The sequence below is a fragment of the Sus scrofa genome, chromosome 3 (genome assembly GCF_000003025.6).
Source record: "Sus scrofa isolate TJ Tabasco breed Duroc chromosome 3, Sscrofa11.1, whole genome shotgun sequence".
NCBI lineage: Eukaryota > Metazoa > Chordata > Mammalia > Artiodactyla > Suidae > Sus > Sus scrofa.
Genome location: NC_010445.4, coordinates 102,167,759 through 102,183,907, shown reverse-complemented (window position 1 = coordinate 102,183,907; position 16,149 = coordinate 102,167,759). Strand labels below are relative to the sequence as shown.

Here is a 16,149-nt window from a genome sequence, read left to right as displayed (position 1 = left end):
TTCAAACTCCCAGAAATGATAGTTTTATTTAGAAGTAAGTGAGCAAAGTGATGACTTCATAGGCCTGGATGCCAAAAATCTTAGCTCACTGCTTCTCCAATGTTTTGTTTTCAGGACCTCTTTATACTCTTAAAAATTATTGCAGAACCCAAAGAGCTATTGTTTAATCTAAGTTATATCTATCAATATTCAAAATTTTAGAAATGAAAATGGAACAAAGCTTTAAAATATTTATGCATTAAAAAACAATGAACCAAACACATATTAATAGAAATAGCGTATTGGAAAATAACTCTATTTTCCAAAACAAAAAATAGTAGGGGTGGCATTGTTTACATTTTTACAAATCCCTTGAATTTCTGATTTAACAGAAGACAGATGAATACTCCGATCTGATGCTGCATCCAATCTGTAGTGATATCTAATGTCACATAGCCCCTGAAAGACCCCAGTAAACTTAGGAGAGAAGGACAGGGCGAAAGGCAAAGAATATCTTATGACTGTCATTTTAACCTTGAGGATTTCCTGAAAGGGTCTAGGGACCACCCACCCTCCCAAGGAGGCCCTGGGCCACACTTTGAGAATCACCCTCTCAGCTTAAACGTTTGATTTTTCTTGTGAGAAAAATCCACCTAAGAAATATCGAAAGAGCTGTGGTCTTGATGTAGGAGGTTGATGGGAGTGAGCATCGATTTCAGAGGGAGCCATGGCCCCAGCAACTGATTTGAGGAACAAAGCCCCTGAGACACTGTGGACACATTCAAACAGCACCGCAACCCTGCTGGGCTATCACAGAGGTACCTTCCTCAGATGCCTGGAAGGGACAATGCCCCTTAACCCCCAAACAGGGCCAGGAAGAAGAGGCAGAGGGGTACCCACGTCTATCCTGTCTGGAGCCCTGGTGACATCTGAGTCATGGCTGGGAGAGCATGGTTCAGAGGAAGAGGTGGGGCCAGGAAGGTGTCTGGAATTGCAGCGGCTCCTTCATTAGCAGTTGTGCCAATAACAACAATGGGAACAGTAATGATGTATCACTAATAATGGAAGAACTACCATTTATTGAGCACTTTGAGCGAGACAGTGCGTTGAGCACCTGACAAGAATCATTTCAATAATCCCTCGCAACCAACCCTTAAGGTAACTACTACCATAATCACTTTTCTGCAGGCAAATAAAGCAAGACAGGAGTTGGCATTGTCAATCAAAGTCACACAGCTCCTGTGGTAGCTGAGCCAGAATTTGAAATCAGTTCTACCAGACCCCCAAAACGCTCTCCTGCCTGCCAGCCCGACCAGGTAAGCAAACTTGACAGAAAATCTTAATGTTTGAGCCCTGAACATTACTGCTTCCCCCTCGTTGAAGCATGGACACATGAGAACAGGGTGGTATGACTGTAGACTGAAGCATGGACAGAGTGGACACTCTTTCCCACTCCAACTGGCCTTCCAAGCTGAATTGCAGTGGGGTCTTCAAAAGAGTGAGGGAGCTGAGGCGATCACTCTTGGTGCATGACCCCTTGGATTCAGGACCGTCCTGTGGCATTGGCCTGCCCACCTCTCCTCCCTTCCCTGAAGGTATGTAAGAACTACACCATTTCTCAGGTGAGGGTCCTTCAGAGCCTGCTCCCAGCAGACCATCTGGCATAAGCCTACCTCCACATAGCACCCCTTCTGAGCTCGGCTTCCCCGAGGTGTGAACTTTCCATGTGCAAGCTCAGCCCTCCACCCCCATTCCCTGCCAAAGTAAACAGGGAGATTGTGTGAGAATTCTCTTCCAAGGCATCATACCTTCTCCTGAACCAGAGGCTCCAAGGAGTTCAGCTTTGCACGAGCTTTTAATTTGCGTGCAGACAAGCACAAAAGACCCAACCGGATATACCTGTTATTTCCCAATGACCTGAGAGCCCCAAGTTTATGTTAAGCCCTGGGTTATGGCTCGGCTTGCACGCAAGGCTCCAGGACTCCTGTAGGCAATTGAGAGGTGGTAGTGGAGAGGACAGAGGAACAACTCTGAAGTGACAGCACATAATTTAATTCCCCCTAAGCTTTCCAAGCATGCAGACTGTTCCTTTTTTGTCAGCATATAACCTAAGTGATTTGTTCTACTCAGGCAAGAAATGTCTAATTTAAACCAGATTGCAGCTAAGCCTTTGGTGGAGAAAGAGAGCTCCCTGCAGCTCAGCTTGTGCGTGGTTGGGCTGGATGGCAGCTGAGGCCAAGCAGACTCCTGCAGCCCCTGCCTGGCTTACCCAGGTCATGATTGGAGAAACGTGCATTCTTGGGCTTTAATCGCCACACTCACTCTTCTGTCTCGTGCTTCATCCCTTGTGAATGGGTTTATTTTAGCAAGAATGTTTAAAGGAGCGTGTTAGCTTGATGTTGCTGATATCCTTGGTTTGAGTTCCATCTGAGCCGCCGATGGCTATGAGACTTCAGGCAAACCTCTTAAATTGCAACCACTGGTTCACTGTTTTATTTTGCTTTTTTTTTTTTTTTTTTTTCTTCTTCTTCTCTGAAAAATAGCTGGGAGGGTGCAGATTGACACATTTTAGTGGAAAGCGATCTGGTTTAGGAAGAAAGAGATCTGAGCTCCAACCCTGCTGTGCCCCTAACTGGCTGTGGATTTGAGACAAGGGCTTTCCTCTGGGCCTCAATTTCTTCAACTGTTTTTAAAATAAGTGATTTGGATGAGACAGGCTTTAAAAGTCCCTTCAGCTCTTAAAAAAAAAACAACTATGTGTGTCCTAAATCACTTCCAGTTTGACGAAATAATAACCATAATAATAATATTTTCTATGATTCCCTTCTATAATTCCAAAGATTTCACTAGCCAGGCAAATATTCTTTTAAAAAAATTTTAAAGTATTTTTTGGGGGGCCTAACTCACATGGAGGATACTCGCCATACTGGCCCCCTTCCCCACCTCCTCGTAGGATTTGATGTGGAAGTTCTGCTCATTCCCCAGCGAATTATCAAATTTCCCCCACAGCCATGCCTGACGACTAAAAGCTATCTCAAAGTGTAGACTCCATTTCAAGGCTGTTCCTGCAGCCAGAAAGTCCCTCTCCCTTGCTCTGCTGTGAAAACTCTCATCCCCTTTTCCTCCCCTCCCCCGTCACGGAAGGAATTGTTTTCCCCTCTGGATCCTTTGAGCAATGGCCCTATTACTCCATTGACTTTATTCTCTCTGGTGTTATTTTTGGTTTCCTCTCTGGGCGTATCTGCTCACTAGACCCTCAGGACTCGCTGGGAAGCGGACACTGGCCATGTGTGCAGCCCAACCTCCTTGCCCTCCTCCCTCCTTCCCCAGCACCTGGTATACATTCAGTGTTCGTAGAAGAATTAAAGTGTTGAACCCTGTGGACGTCGTCATAATGGGATACAAATGCTCCTTGGGTTAGAAGTTCAAGCCACCGGGGCTGAGCAGTGCAGATGCCCATCCCCCAAAGAAGCCCACTTAGGATGGGGCTCAGAGGGGAGGCTGTGGGCTGGAGGTGATGGCCGGGTCCCAGAAGAAAGCTAGCTTTTTGGGGTGGGCAATGGTGGTCCAGCCTCAGTTGATGTGTCACATCCTCCTCCCTTCTCCCTAACCAGGCTTAGAACCGGCTGGGTGATCCCCCCGTTGGCCTTGTTTTGTCAATAGCACCCAACTCAGATTACTTGGGAGCTTTTGTGAAACCTTTAAAAATTGCTATCCAGTCAGTTATATTTGTCCAGGCTCCTCTTTGTTCTAGTCTATGGTAATTTCCTTGTGAACATCTCCGTTTGTCCTGCTCTTTCTAAGGTGGACCCTGGAAGGCATGGAGGCCTCTATTGCCTTTGGCGTAAAGTCCTGAATGGACCCATCAAGTTCTGTGTGGGTTTGTCTTTTCTCATTGAATGTCGGTTCGAATTTAAAGCAAATTCCTTGGTTTCCATTAGGTAGACATTTTGCAGAAAGTCTGTGTTTTCATTTTAAAATGAAAGATTAGAAAAGTTAGCCTACTAAAGAAGAGCTCAGATGCAGTGCTTTTAAACACAGTGGTAGAGAAATGAGGAAGAGCTGTGTTATTGGAAAGTGATTTTTAGATTCAGCAAAAGCATTTATGATGAAAATGAACAAACAGGAAAGTTTTGTCATGAAGAGCAGCTGCAGAAAACCCACAAAAAGCGGGTCGTGGAGTTCCCTTGTAGCTCAGCGGATTAAGAATCCAGCCTTGTCACTGCTGTGGCTCTGTTTATAGCTGTGGCGTGGGTTTGATTTCTGGCCCAGGAATTTCCACATTCAGTGGCCTTAGCCGAGAGAGAGAGAGACAGAGAGAGAGAGAGAGAGAAAAAACAAACAAACAAACAAACAGGTTGTGACATCCACCGTTGATTGTTACCTCCTTATGAAAGATGGCCTTGGGAGTGCTGCCCATTTTGAACAATTTCTTCAGAATAGGATCCAGTTCATTGAAAAGCTGACCGTCTTGGTAAAACCGTTTTAACTATTTAAAGAACCAAGAGTTTAGATAACTGTGTCCTTGAAGGTGCCTGTTTCTTAAAATAATGTGAATTAACTCACCAAAGATATTTGAGGAAGAATCTGCATGGTTGTCACATATGGTCATTATCCCCTGACTCACTAAGAACCAGAGGAGAGGTCATTTCTGGTGACCAGCAGGGCGATAGGTTGGGAATTCAATGGATGGTACTTAGTGTCCTTTTTCTTTAATAATTGGGATAAGCATGACCAAGGCCACTTGAGAAAACATTCTCAGAGTGAGAAGGGAGAGAAGGCTGTGACAAGTTAAATAAACGCTTGAGAAACGAAGCAGATGAAACCTGTTTGCCGCCACAAGTGCGTGCGACGGGGGAGCAGCATTCCTGAAACGGAGGGGACATGCATAAACTCTCAGGTCCCAGAGGGGAGAAGCAGCTAAACATTGACCTTTCCCCTCCCAGCCCGGCTGGAATGCCGGCTCAAAGCAAAAGGAAGGGTTGAGGGGATTTCTTCTTTTTAATAAGACGTCTCAGAAATGATCAGGAACATGGCAAAGCTGACTCTCAAAGATAAGCCAGAGGGTGGGGGGTGAGGCAAGCAGTGGCAGCTGTAAGCTGGTGGGTGGGGAAGAGTGTCACCAGCGTTTAGGTCAATCCACCAGAGCAGAGGCATGAAAATGTGACAAGAACAACTTTGGGGAGAAGGCAGCTGGGTGGCTTTCCTTTCTGAATCTGAAAGGGAAATTTCAAGCCTGGGAGAGGAAAGAGTCGGGAACCCCAGGAAGCTAGGTAATATCAGGCCCTGTTATCTCCCCCAACGATTTCTGTGATGATTGTGACATCACGCACAGAGGTGTCCCTTCACTTCTGCTGTAAAAATGCCATGAGTTAACTAATTGTCAACACCAGGCGAAGTTGGCTTCGGCTGCAGAATTCCACACAGCAACTTGGCAGTAACCGGAGGCTGTGAGGGTGTCTGTGACACAGGGGCAAGCAGGACCTTCCCTGAGTCCCCAGGGCTCCAGAGCCACTTCTTTGGGTTTAAAGCCTTTCCTTGGAAGTCTTGAGCAATCGTGAAATGAGAGAGAACATTTATCTTAGGGTAACAGCACCAACCACAGCCTCAGTGCCCAACAGGCTTAAATCTGCTGGAATAATGAGCCTAAAAGAATCATGAGTCAAAATGGCCCCACAAAGTCTGACAGGGAGGGAAAGATGAAGCCAGAAAGCCAGTGGAATAAGTGTGGTACGTGCAAACATGTTCCTCACCTGTGGCTGGGGATTCAATAATATATGCTGCATTTATGATATCATTCTAGATATTTAGTCCAAATGTGTATTAAGATATCTGAAAACCACTCCAGACCAATCCTTAACCCCCCGTCTGATTTTTTTCCTGAAGGCCGTGTTACATGGATTTCCAAAAGCTCTGAAAGGAGGAGATCTTAAATGCACAGAGGGTTTCCCAATTCCTCACCACACGCACAATGTAAATAACCACTTACAGGGCTGAGCTGGGTAATGTCCTTTGAACCTGGAATTGTAAGTTAATTCACAGCGGTGGTCTTAGACTTCAGACATTAGTTGCAGCAAATTGTGGAGGAAAGGCAGGATGGTATGATGCATGACCTAGAAAGAGCAGCAACAGCTTCTAATTTCCACTTATCCTCTGGGTCACGTGATATATTTCAGAAACTCACTTAAAATTGAGAAAATAAGCCATTCCTAATTGCACTTAGGTAAGGAAATAGCTCATTTATGCATCTAAGAAGATTAGAGACTCTTTCGGGTGTTTGTTTAGAATCTATGCCAATTTTTTTCCCCCCAGAGGCACAAACCTGGCTTTCCCTTAAGAAAAAAAAAAAAAAGGAAAACAAAACTCTAACAGAGCTAAATGTTAAAAAAAAAAAAAGAGGTCTTTGCATGCATTAACCCACTCAAGGATCTTGACAATTAATTCATCTCTGCCTTGAGCGTGGGATTTTTGCACTTTCTGGTATGCACCTTTGGGATGGATTTTTTTTTTTAAGTGAATACATCATTGTATTATTGGAGTTACATATGACTCAATATTAAAAGAGAGATAATTTTCCAACTAGTTATTTGAATTCCCATAAAACTCAATTTCCGCAGGTTAGCTCAAGAGAATTTTTAAAAATTAAATTCTAAGCATGTTGTTTGGAACTCTTTTATGTGTTCCCAGTGTACTTACAATACATTCACAGCCCCTTGCTGTGGCCTACGCCGTCCAGACCCCTTACTACCTTTAATGTACTGCTCTCCAGCTACACTGGTCCCCTTGCAGTGCCCCAAATGTCAGAGTACTTTCCTGCCTCAGAGTTTCTAGGCTAAGAGTTCTTTTTTTGCCTGGAAAGTTCTTCCCTGATCTTTGCACAGCTGGCTTCATCAAATATGCCATCTCAGATCATCATTCCTTGACCCTCCTCTCTAGAGCAGTGTCCCATCCATGCTCCCCTGTCCTCAACCTTGTCACCCTCTCTCCATTCTAGCTGGCAGTCATCACAATCTGTCTTCTTTCTCGGTGACATCTGCTTCTGCCACTGGACTTTAAGTCTCTCAAAAATAGAGATCTTGTCTATCTCACTCACCATTTTCTTCTCTCAGTGTCTAGTGGTAGGTGTTTAGTAAATATGTATTGACTGAGTGGATGAGTGATACGCTAGTGAACCATATCTGTTGTTCTTTCTGGATTCTCTTTGTCAAGTTTTGGTACTGATTTTATGTGCTGATTACTGAGAAGAAGAGGGGATGGGCTTAGAATGTCAAGGATTGAGCCCTGGAGGACCCCAATATCCAGGGTTCACAGGGAGTGCGAGGAGCCAGCAAATGATTCTGAAGGGGAGAAGCCTATAAGTTAGAAGGGAAAGAGGGGGAGTGTTCCAGGAAGGAGTGGTCAGCTGTAGACAATGCTGCTGCCACTGAGAATCAATTAAGATGAGGATCAAGATGTGTCCATGAGATTTGGCAACATGAAAGAAATCAGTGATCTAGACAAGAATATTGGGGTTAGTGGTGGGGAGACTCATTGGAAGTGGGTGGAGAGTCAATGAGCAGTGAAGAATGGGAGGCAGGAGTTCCCGTCGTGGCACAGTGGTTAACGAATCCGACTAGGAACCATGAGGTTGCGGGTTCGGTCCCTGCCCTTGCTCAGTGGGTTAATGATCCGGCGTTGCCGTGAGCTGTGGTGTAGGTTGCAGACGCGGCTCGGATCCCGAGTTGCTGTGGCTCTGGCGTAGGCCGGTGGCTACAGCTCCGATTCAACCCCTAGCCTGGGAACCTCCATATGCCGTGGGAGCGGCCCAAGAAATAGCAACAACAACAAAAGAGACAAAAAGACAAAAAAAAAGAAAAAAAAAAAAAGAATGGGAGGCAGAGAATACAGACGTCTTGCTGAAGAAGTTTTGCTGGGACGGGAACCTCAGGGAATGGAGTGAAGGCTAGAGGACACAAGGGCTCAGGAAATAGCTTTTTTTTCCCCTTTTTTCATTTTTGTTTGTTTGTTTGTTTTGCTTTTTAGGGCCACACTTGCAGCATATGGAGGTTCCCAGGCTAGGGGTCAAATCGGAACTACAGCTGCTGACCTACACCACAGCAACACAGGATCCGAGCTGTGTCTGCAACCTACACCACAGCTCACGGCAATGCTGGATCCTTAACACACAACGTTAAGTTCCTTGTTGGATTCGTTTCCACTGTGCCACAACGGGAACCCTGACACTTTGTTATTTTTGATTTGTTTGTATTTTAAGATGGGAGATGACAGATTTTTTTTTTTTTTAATGCTCTAGAGAATGACCCAGGAGAGAGAAAGAAAGAGATGAGGAGGAGAATGTAGGAGAGAAAAAGGATATTGCAGGAGAGAAGTCCTTGAGTAGTTGGGCCAATGTGGTCCAAGGAATGTATTGACCATTGCTGGTCATGGGACTCTTTGCCATGATGAAGGGAGAAGGCAGAGAAAGCAGGTTCCAACATATGGTGGGATATGTGTGTGTGCTTGTATTGATTTGGGGGTACAGATAAGAGTGTTGCCCTCAATGCTTCTATTTCTTCGGGTATGAAACCAGGGCATCAGCTGGGCGTGTAAGAGAGGAAAGGGATTTGGAAGGGTTAAGGAGAAATGAAAAGATTTGAAAGAATGATCTTAAAAAGTAGAAAAGCAAACTATGTAGGGATATGGAGAAGGAATGTAGTGCTGAGTGTTCATTTGATTTTTACCATCAGGAATTTGAAATGACTGGATTTGGGGATTTTCCCAAAACTTACAGTGGGAACATTAACTATTACCACCTTTCTGGAGGGCAGTATCCTTTGACTTAGACATTCTAGGAATTCATCCTAAAGAGAGTTGGACATCTTTTGAGAAGATGTTCAACAAAGTGTTTATAATCAATAGCAAATACTTGGAAAATATCTAAATGTTCAACAAGAGGAAGTTAGATAAATAAATAATGAGTTAGCCAAATGATGGGATTTTTTGCAGCTGTTAAAGACTATATATCTATATTCATTGATATAGATAAATAACCATGATGAGTTATTGAGTGAAGAAAATGCAGTTTTCAAAGCAGTGCAAAAAATAAAACCCCATTGGTTGAACTCTGATGCAGCTGAGAATGTTCCTAGAGGATGTTCTTGGAGCTGGGGTGGCCCTTTAAAGTTGTCCAGAATCAGAACAAAGGCCCAGGAAGGGAATGAAAGCTTCGCTCAGGCAGATTCTTCCAGAGAGGACAATTCCCAGTGAGGGACTCAGTTGTGGCCATCCGCAGCTAGCCCTCCCAGCTAAAAGAACAAATCTCCCAAGGGTGCATCTGGGTGGCAGACCACAGCATCCACTACAGGCCCACAAGTCCTAGTGTGTGGTTACAAAGATAACCATAATACCTGCTCACTTTTCCTCTTCAGGCTATTGTGAGGAGCTGAGATAAAAATATGAAATTGCTTTGTAAACTGTAAAGGCCTATCCACTATAATATGTCATTAGTCACCATTCTCTGTCATTTGTTCCCATCCTACTTTTCCTCATCTTCCCTCAACTTAATCACATTTTCCCTTCTCTTTAGGTTTATTGACCCTGGGGTGGGTGGGGTGGGTGATTTTTTTTAAAATGGTGTAAAATTCTGAAAAAGAAAAGACAGAATTTTCTGTCTAGTGTACATACTGTCCTCAGTGGGTCCAGCCAGGAGCCTGGGCCTCCCCCCACCTGGAGGTGGGTTTCTCCCCTGGGCCAGGGCTATGTAGGCTGGACTGTCCGGGAGATAAGAATGACCTCATGAAGGACTTGAACCATCTCTTCCTCCCTTCTTCCCCAACTGAGACATGGGCCCATGGTCTATTTGGGAAAAATAGACCAGAGAAGAAAGAAAAGCCACCTCAGGCAACTGCATTCCCCAGTAGCAAGAGGAGGCTGTAAGGAAAAAGTTGAAGCCCAAGGGAAAATCTGAGGCATGAATTACAGAGGCTGCAAATACCTTCCTGTGGAGAATCAGACAAGGGAAAGCAGAGAAAACTGGAACTATCTTTATAACTTTCTAAGGAGATGTCCGTCCCCCCCCCCCCCCCCCGCATGCAGCTCTAGACGTTTCTTTAAAGAATGTGTGTGGTCACAAAGTTAAAGGGCTGAGCAAATTGTGTCCCTGCTCCCAGATGGTTTTAAATGGTAGCAGACAGAAGGAAGAGCAAGGCAAGACTCACCACCCACCCCACAGCCTCCCCACAGCCTGGCAATCACACGGCTGTGCTTCCTCTGTCACTAATTCTGGAAGAGTGAGGGTGGCTTTTCAGACCCAGGAAACGCTTTCAGGTTGACCAACAGGCACCAGAGGGAGAGGTCTGTAGTTTCCCTAAATGCTGAAGCAACTCTGTCCTCCCCCACCCTCCCTGTTAGGGGCCTGAACCACTGAGAAATGCTAAAACCACACAAATTAGCAGAGAGAGAGGAAAGAAATTCAGTCACAGGAAAGAAGAAAAATAGTCTCTCCTTCCAGAAACAGTCAAGAAAGCTAGGACACAAGCAGCCCTCTCCCGTGCCCCCAGCGCTTGGTAAAATACGAGTGTCATGGGACTTGGAGGTTAGAGGGCCCAAGCCAAGAGCTAATCATTTTGATTTACGCCTTGAGCCGAGGTTGTGAGTAAATGCATTTACGCTGCTTGTAACTACAGTGTCTGGCTGGGTCCATGCAGACGTGGAAGGCTCCACCAGCACTGAAAGTCATGGGAACATGGGGGCCCGTTCACAAAACATCTTTAGCTTAAATAGGTTCACAGTACCTGATTAGCATAAAGAAAACTGTGTATTGAGTAGGACCCCAATTTTGAAAAACCAACATAAAGAAGGAACTCTCAATCTGTGGAAGTGGAAAAAACCAGAGTGCCAGATACAAAAGGGTCACAGTTTCTCTTGGGAATGGGATTATCTTCTTCTTCCTACTTTTCTGTGTTTTCGGATTTTTTTTTTTCCTACACCGATCATATGTTTCTACTGCAATTTGAGAAACACAACCCAAGAATCGTTTGGTGAGATGAGCTCTTCCCATGATTGGAAGCACTTGTCCACAAATGTACATTCACACACAATTACTTGGTATGAATATGTGTATGTGTGCCTGTGAGTGTGCAGGCATGTGTTCCAAAGCTCTGGGCTCCTCCTTCCATTTCAGTTAGGATTCCTTTTGTCTCTGGCGAATTCTTGAATCCTATGTAACCTCAGATGGCATTTCTGGAAAGATGGTCTCCTAGGACTGCTACCAAGGTAACTTGTATCCTCCACCAACATTTCTGGCAGGTGGCCACTCCCGGTTCTGATCCCTCAAATAAGGCCACCAGGGACCCTGCCCTTGGTCTCCACCATCACTCTAGGGACAGAGAGGGTGGGGGGAAGAGGAGGAGCACGATGACTTGCTGACCTGTAGTGCTGACCCTAACACTGAGGAGTGCCAGGGATACAGAGAGGAGAGACTTTGCCAGCGACAGCCGAGCCTTCTCGGGCTGTTGGTTTCCAGCTCACTGCCTAATCCTGCAGACTTAGGTTTCATCCCCACTTCCCGAGGTCTGGATTTCTTCTGACATGGACTGCTTCCTTTCCTCAAAGGTTAGTGCCATCCCTTTTCTCTAAGCATTTTAAAAGGCAGTTTATACAGAACCGTACCCCAGACCAGGGCTTGTATGTTTGTGTTCTCCTGTGCCCGTTTCCTTCTGTGTCCTGGTGGCACTGCTCCCATTTTGCTGTTATTCTTTTTGTAAAAGCCCATAAATTCTGAGCTGCCAGGTTGTGTCTTTGGGGGCTTAACTCTATGCATCACCACATACCTGTAAATGATTAATAAGCAGCATTTGGTTAATAAATAACATTCAGCCCTGATATTAACAACAGGGTTTTTTTTTTTTTCTTTTTTTCCAAGCAAGACACAGCTGGTGACAATTTGGTGACACAGGGTCACCTCAGTTTTTTTGAGCGTTAGCTTGGAGGAGAGACTGAATGCTGCCAGATGTCACTAAAAAAATAAAAAACAAATGTATCTGGGTCCTCAGAGAGACTCCTGGAGAATGCACACACTTGGACACACACACACACACACACACACACACACACACACACACACCCGCAGCAAGAGATTCCTGTGCTTTTTATTGTGATGTCTCTTGTTACCTCCCACGATCCTGTGGGTTCATCACATAGATTATGGCTCTTCCTGTGCCTAGAACGAGCACGTATTCTGAACTGAAAATCCCTGTTCATTGGTCGGCTGTGAGTCAGATGTTATGTATGCTTTGGGAAAGGTGGGAAATGGGTTTCTCAATAGTGAGGTATTAGCAACGTTCCCTACTGGCTGTATTTGCTCAGCCACATTGAATGATTCAATGCTAAGCACTTCCAGAGTTTGGACTTACAAAGAAGAAAACTCCATCCTGGGGGATCTTTGCTGCTGTGCCAGGGTGCTCTGGATGGGAACTCCCATTCTGGCATGTATTCATTACAAGTAGGTGTTTGACCGCCTTAGCTACTGTCACAGCTGATGCCTCCTCCCCCACCTCCAATTCAATCCCTTCCCAGCACAGACATCTCTTCTTCTTTCTTTTTCCTAGCTCTTATCTCACAAGGGACTGGTGTTCTTGCTCTGAGTTCCTTGGGCCAGAGAAGGAGGTCCTTTTGCTTGCCTTCTCTAGACTCTACTCTTGAGTTCAGTCCAGTGAGAAACCTCTTCTGGCTTTGCTGTTCACATAGGACCTTCCTCAAGTCAGGCCAGACCTCCCTCTTCCATCCCTCCAACTTGCTTTTCCTCCAATTGTGGACTGGCTGCTTCTCAAGAGCCTCTAGCCCCTTCTTCATCTACTCATTGTTCCGGGGTGACGGTAGCTTTATAACTATCTTTCAAGTTTCTCCCCATCGTGACCTTATCATAAATGATGATTCAGAAATGGATATAATCATTATGCATATTAAATACATGATATATATAGAGAAATTCCTGTCTTCAATGAAAGACAAAGAGGAATAGGGACAATGTTATCTAGTCCACTTTGCCCACAGATGCTGACTTTCCAAAAGACCAAGGTGTAAGGACAGGTGGTGCAGGTCCTAGTCCAGAACAGCTACCTCTTCAGAGGTTCATGGTTTTGTTTTTTGTTTTTTGTTTTTTTTTTTTCCAAAGGTCTGCAGGTGTGTCATATGGAAGTTCCCAGGCTAGGGGTCAAATCAGAGCTATAGCTGCAGGCCTATGCCATAGCAATGTGGGATGCAAGCTGTGTCTGTGACCTACACCACAGCTTACAGCAACACTGAATCCCTAACCCACAGGATCAAATCCACATCTTCATGGATACTAGTCAGGGGTTCGTTTCCACTGAGCCACAATGGAACTCCCAGGTTCATGATTTTTCTATTTGTGACTCAAAGCCCCTAAAGAATGACTGGTATAGTAAATTACTTTCTTCTTTTGAAGACAAATCAGATAATTCACAAATTACGCCCTAATTCCCTTTCCTACACAAGTGGGTCCCCATCCTACATGTCAAAGAGCTACTATTCTGCTACCACGGGAGCAGCCATTGCCAGGAAAATATGCCTCTTGCCTTCCCCTTTCTCTATTTTCTTCTTCCTAGATCAGCACTCCTTTCTTCCCTTTCCACATACTTCCTCTTCCTTCTCTTAGGAAAGAATGTGATATTTAATGGGCATGTTGTCAGGCATCTGAGCTTCTAGTTATAGCTCCATCGCTATCAATCTGTGTGAGCTGGAGAACAGAAGTGTAACCAATAAGAGATGACAAATTTCATTGTGTAATTTAGATCTTCATTTCAGTGTGTCATTCTGACTCCTTTCTAGTTAATCAGATGTTTGCCAGAAATTATAACTTAACCATATGTGGGAGTGTGAATAAAGGCATTAACAAAACCCTTTCCCCTTTAGCCTGAACACTTGACTTTTGGTAAATTCCCTGGCTCTGTTTCCCTGGAGACCTAATAAAAGAAAGTAAAAATGGCCCTGATTGTTAGACTCTATCTGGACTGGAGCAGAAGCTATATATAAGCTATATCTTTGGGTTTCCCTGAGTGCAGTGATTCTTGTAACTGACATGACCGTGTGGGCTCCATAGAAGCTATGGCCATGGAGTTCTTCCAAAAATATTAGCTGCTGTGAAGTATGGGACTTCCCATCCCAGGGTGGCTTCCATACCCTCCTGATGTGAGTCTCATTTCTTCACACCCAAGTCATCACCTGGGGCCCAAGAGAATAGCTTGTGGGTATAGTGTGGATGGCTCTGTGGTTGGGTGCAAGTCCCTGCAGAAGAAGAAGGCTCAATGTGTCCTGCTGGCTACTCTGCATCCTGGCCTATGCCTCCTTCTGAGCCCAGTGGTGCCCAGTGTAGCATGGCAGTCTTGTGAGTCGGCATGTTTAGAAGAGCTTTAGGAGAAAACCTCCTGGTGAGCGTTGCAGATGAGGTTTTGACTTTCGGTGAACAAGAGCATTTGCCTATGAAGCTGTCTGCTCGAGTCCATTGTCCAGTCATATGGGTAAAGGGGATCAAAAGGTACAAACTTCCAGTTATAAAATAAACAAGTCACGGGGATGTGATGTACGGTTTCAGTTTTGCAAGATGGGAAAAATTCTGGAGGTTGGTTGCACAACAATGAGGATGTACTCAATACTCCTGAACTATTCACTTGAAAACTGTTAAGATGGTAGATTTTTATGTTAGATGTATTTTACCACATCTGAAGAAAAATTGACAGGTTCCTCTAAATGTCACACTTAAATCGTGTTTTCAACAGCTGGGCTAATGTTAAATGTTTCCAATTTTTACTATTAAGTAGTATAGGAATATTTGGGGGTGACTTTTCCAATTCTGTCTTCCAGTTGTGGTTAAAAAGAAAAAGTCTATATGTCACATCTTATCATTTGACAAATTGATAATTTCAGCCATCAATCACCACAAGTTCCCCAAGTGGTGACCACACCCCTTATTGATGAGAACACCATCTAGAGGTCAATTGTGGAATGACAGGCTATACTCAGGAGGAGGAAGACCTCTCTGCCAGGCCTCCCACTCTTGGAAGAGCACCTGGAAAGGGAGGCAGTTCTAAGCTCCATCCTTTTCCTATCACTCTTCCAGTCAGTATAGTTTCCAAGACCTTGTTGCAATGAAGAGAAAGATCTCCCAGTAGTTACAGTACTTGAGGTTAGAATAAAAATCTTTTTGTGGGATAGAGCACTATCTTGCTAATAAAACTTCAACCACTAATCCTTTGTTATTCTCTTAAAACAATATAACATCTCCAATGCAGTTATGGCAAAAAATTCTTGCATAAACTCATGCACCTACTTAGGAATGTAATAGAGGAGGCTGTGGCAGTCACTGAATGATTTTGCTTTTAGTAAATCACAGGGTCAGAGAACACTAGAACTTAAACAGATTTAGGGATCAGTTGGTTTAGAGACCATCTAAAGACCATTGGTTCTCAACCATTATAGGATCACAGACCTCCTTGACACTCCAATAAAAGTTAGATGGTTTTGATCCCATAAAATGTTATTTTACACAAAGCCTTGAATATAATTTTAAAGGGTTCATGGATGCCCAACCTCCACCCCAAAGTTCATTATACATTGGGAATCCCTGCTCTGGTCCCACCCCATAATTTGGAAATGAGGTTTCTGAGAAACACCACACATGAAGAAGAAGCCTAGCCAAGCTGGATGCTAGAGGAAGATGTGGTCCCACACAGAATGTGATGCTATGTTAGAATCAGCCCTGGTAAAACCCATTCCTGGAGTACACATTCATGTTCTCTGTGATGGATCAGGCTGAGTAAAAGAGCAAAGAGTTGCCCTTTGGAGGCTCCGGTTCTGTTAAGGGAACCCAGTTGGAATCAGCAGCCATGAGAAACAAGAGTTATCTTATTGGCTGGAGGGGAGGGGAAGAATGTGAGTAGTTGGCAATCCAGGGGCAGTCAGAAGGGCATGGACATGACCCCTGGGCTGAATGGAGAGGATTGGTGACGGGGGAAGGATTGGCAACAGGAGGGATGCTCACCCAGAAATACAGAGAAATAGTAGTCAAAGTAGCAGGGAGGCACAAAGAGGTGTAGACCAAGAGCCTGCAGGAAGAGGTCTGGATTATTTGTGAGATCCTGTCCCAGAGACTTCTAGAAACATCATTAGGGGACA

General features: G+C 44.6%; 1 long non-coding RNA gene across 1 annotated transcript in view; it reads left to right on the top strand.

Moving 5' to 3' along the window:
* Positions 1,170 to 16,149, top strand: part of LOC102160052 — a 113,691-nt gene continuing 98,711 nt past the window's right edge. The window contains exon 1 of the long non-coding RNA XR_002342767.1: positions 1,170 to 1,295. This is a non-coding gene — a long non-coding RNA (uncharacterized LOC102160052). The remainder of the gene's footprint in view (positions 1,296 to 16,149) is intronic.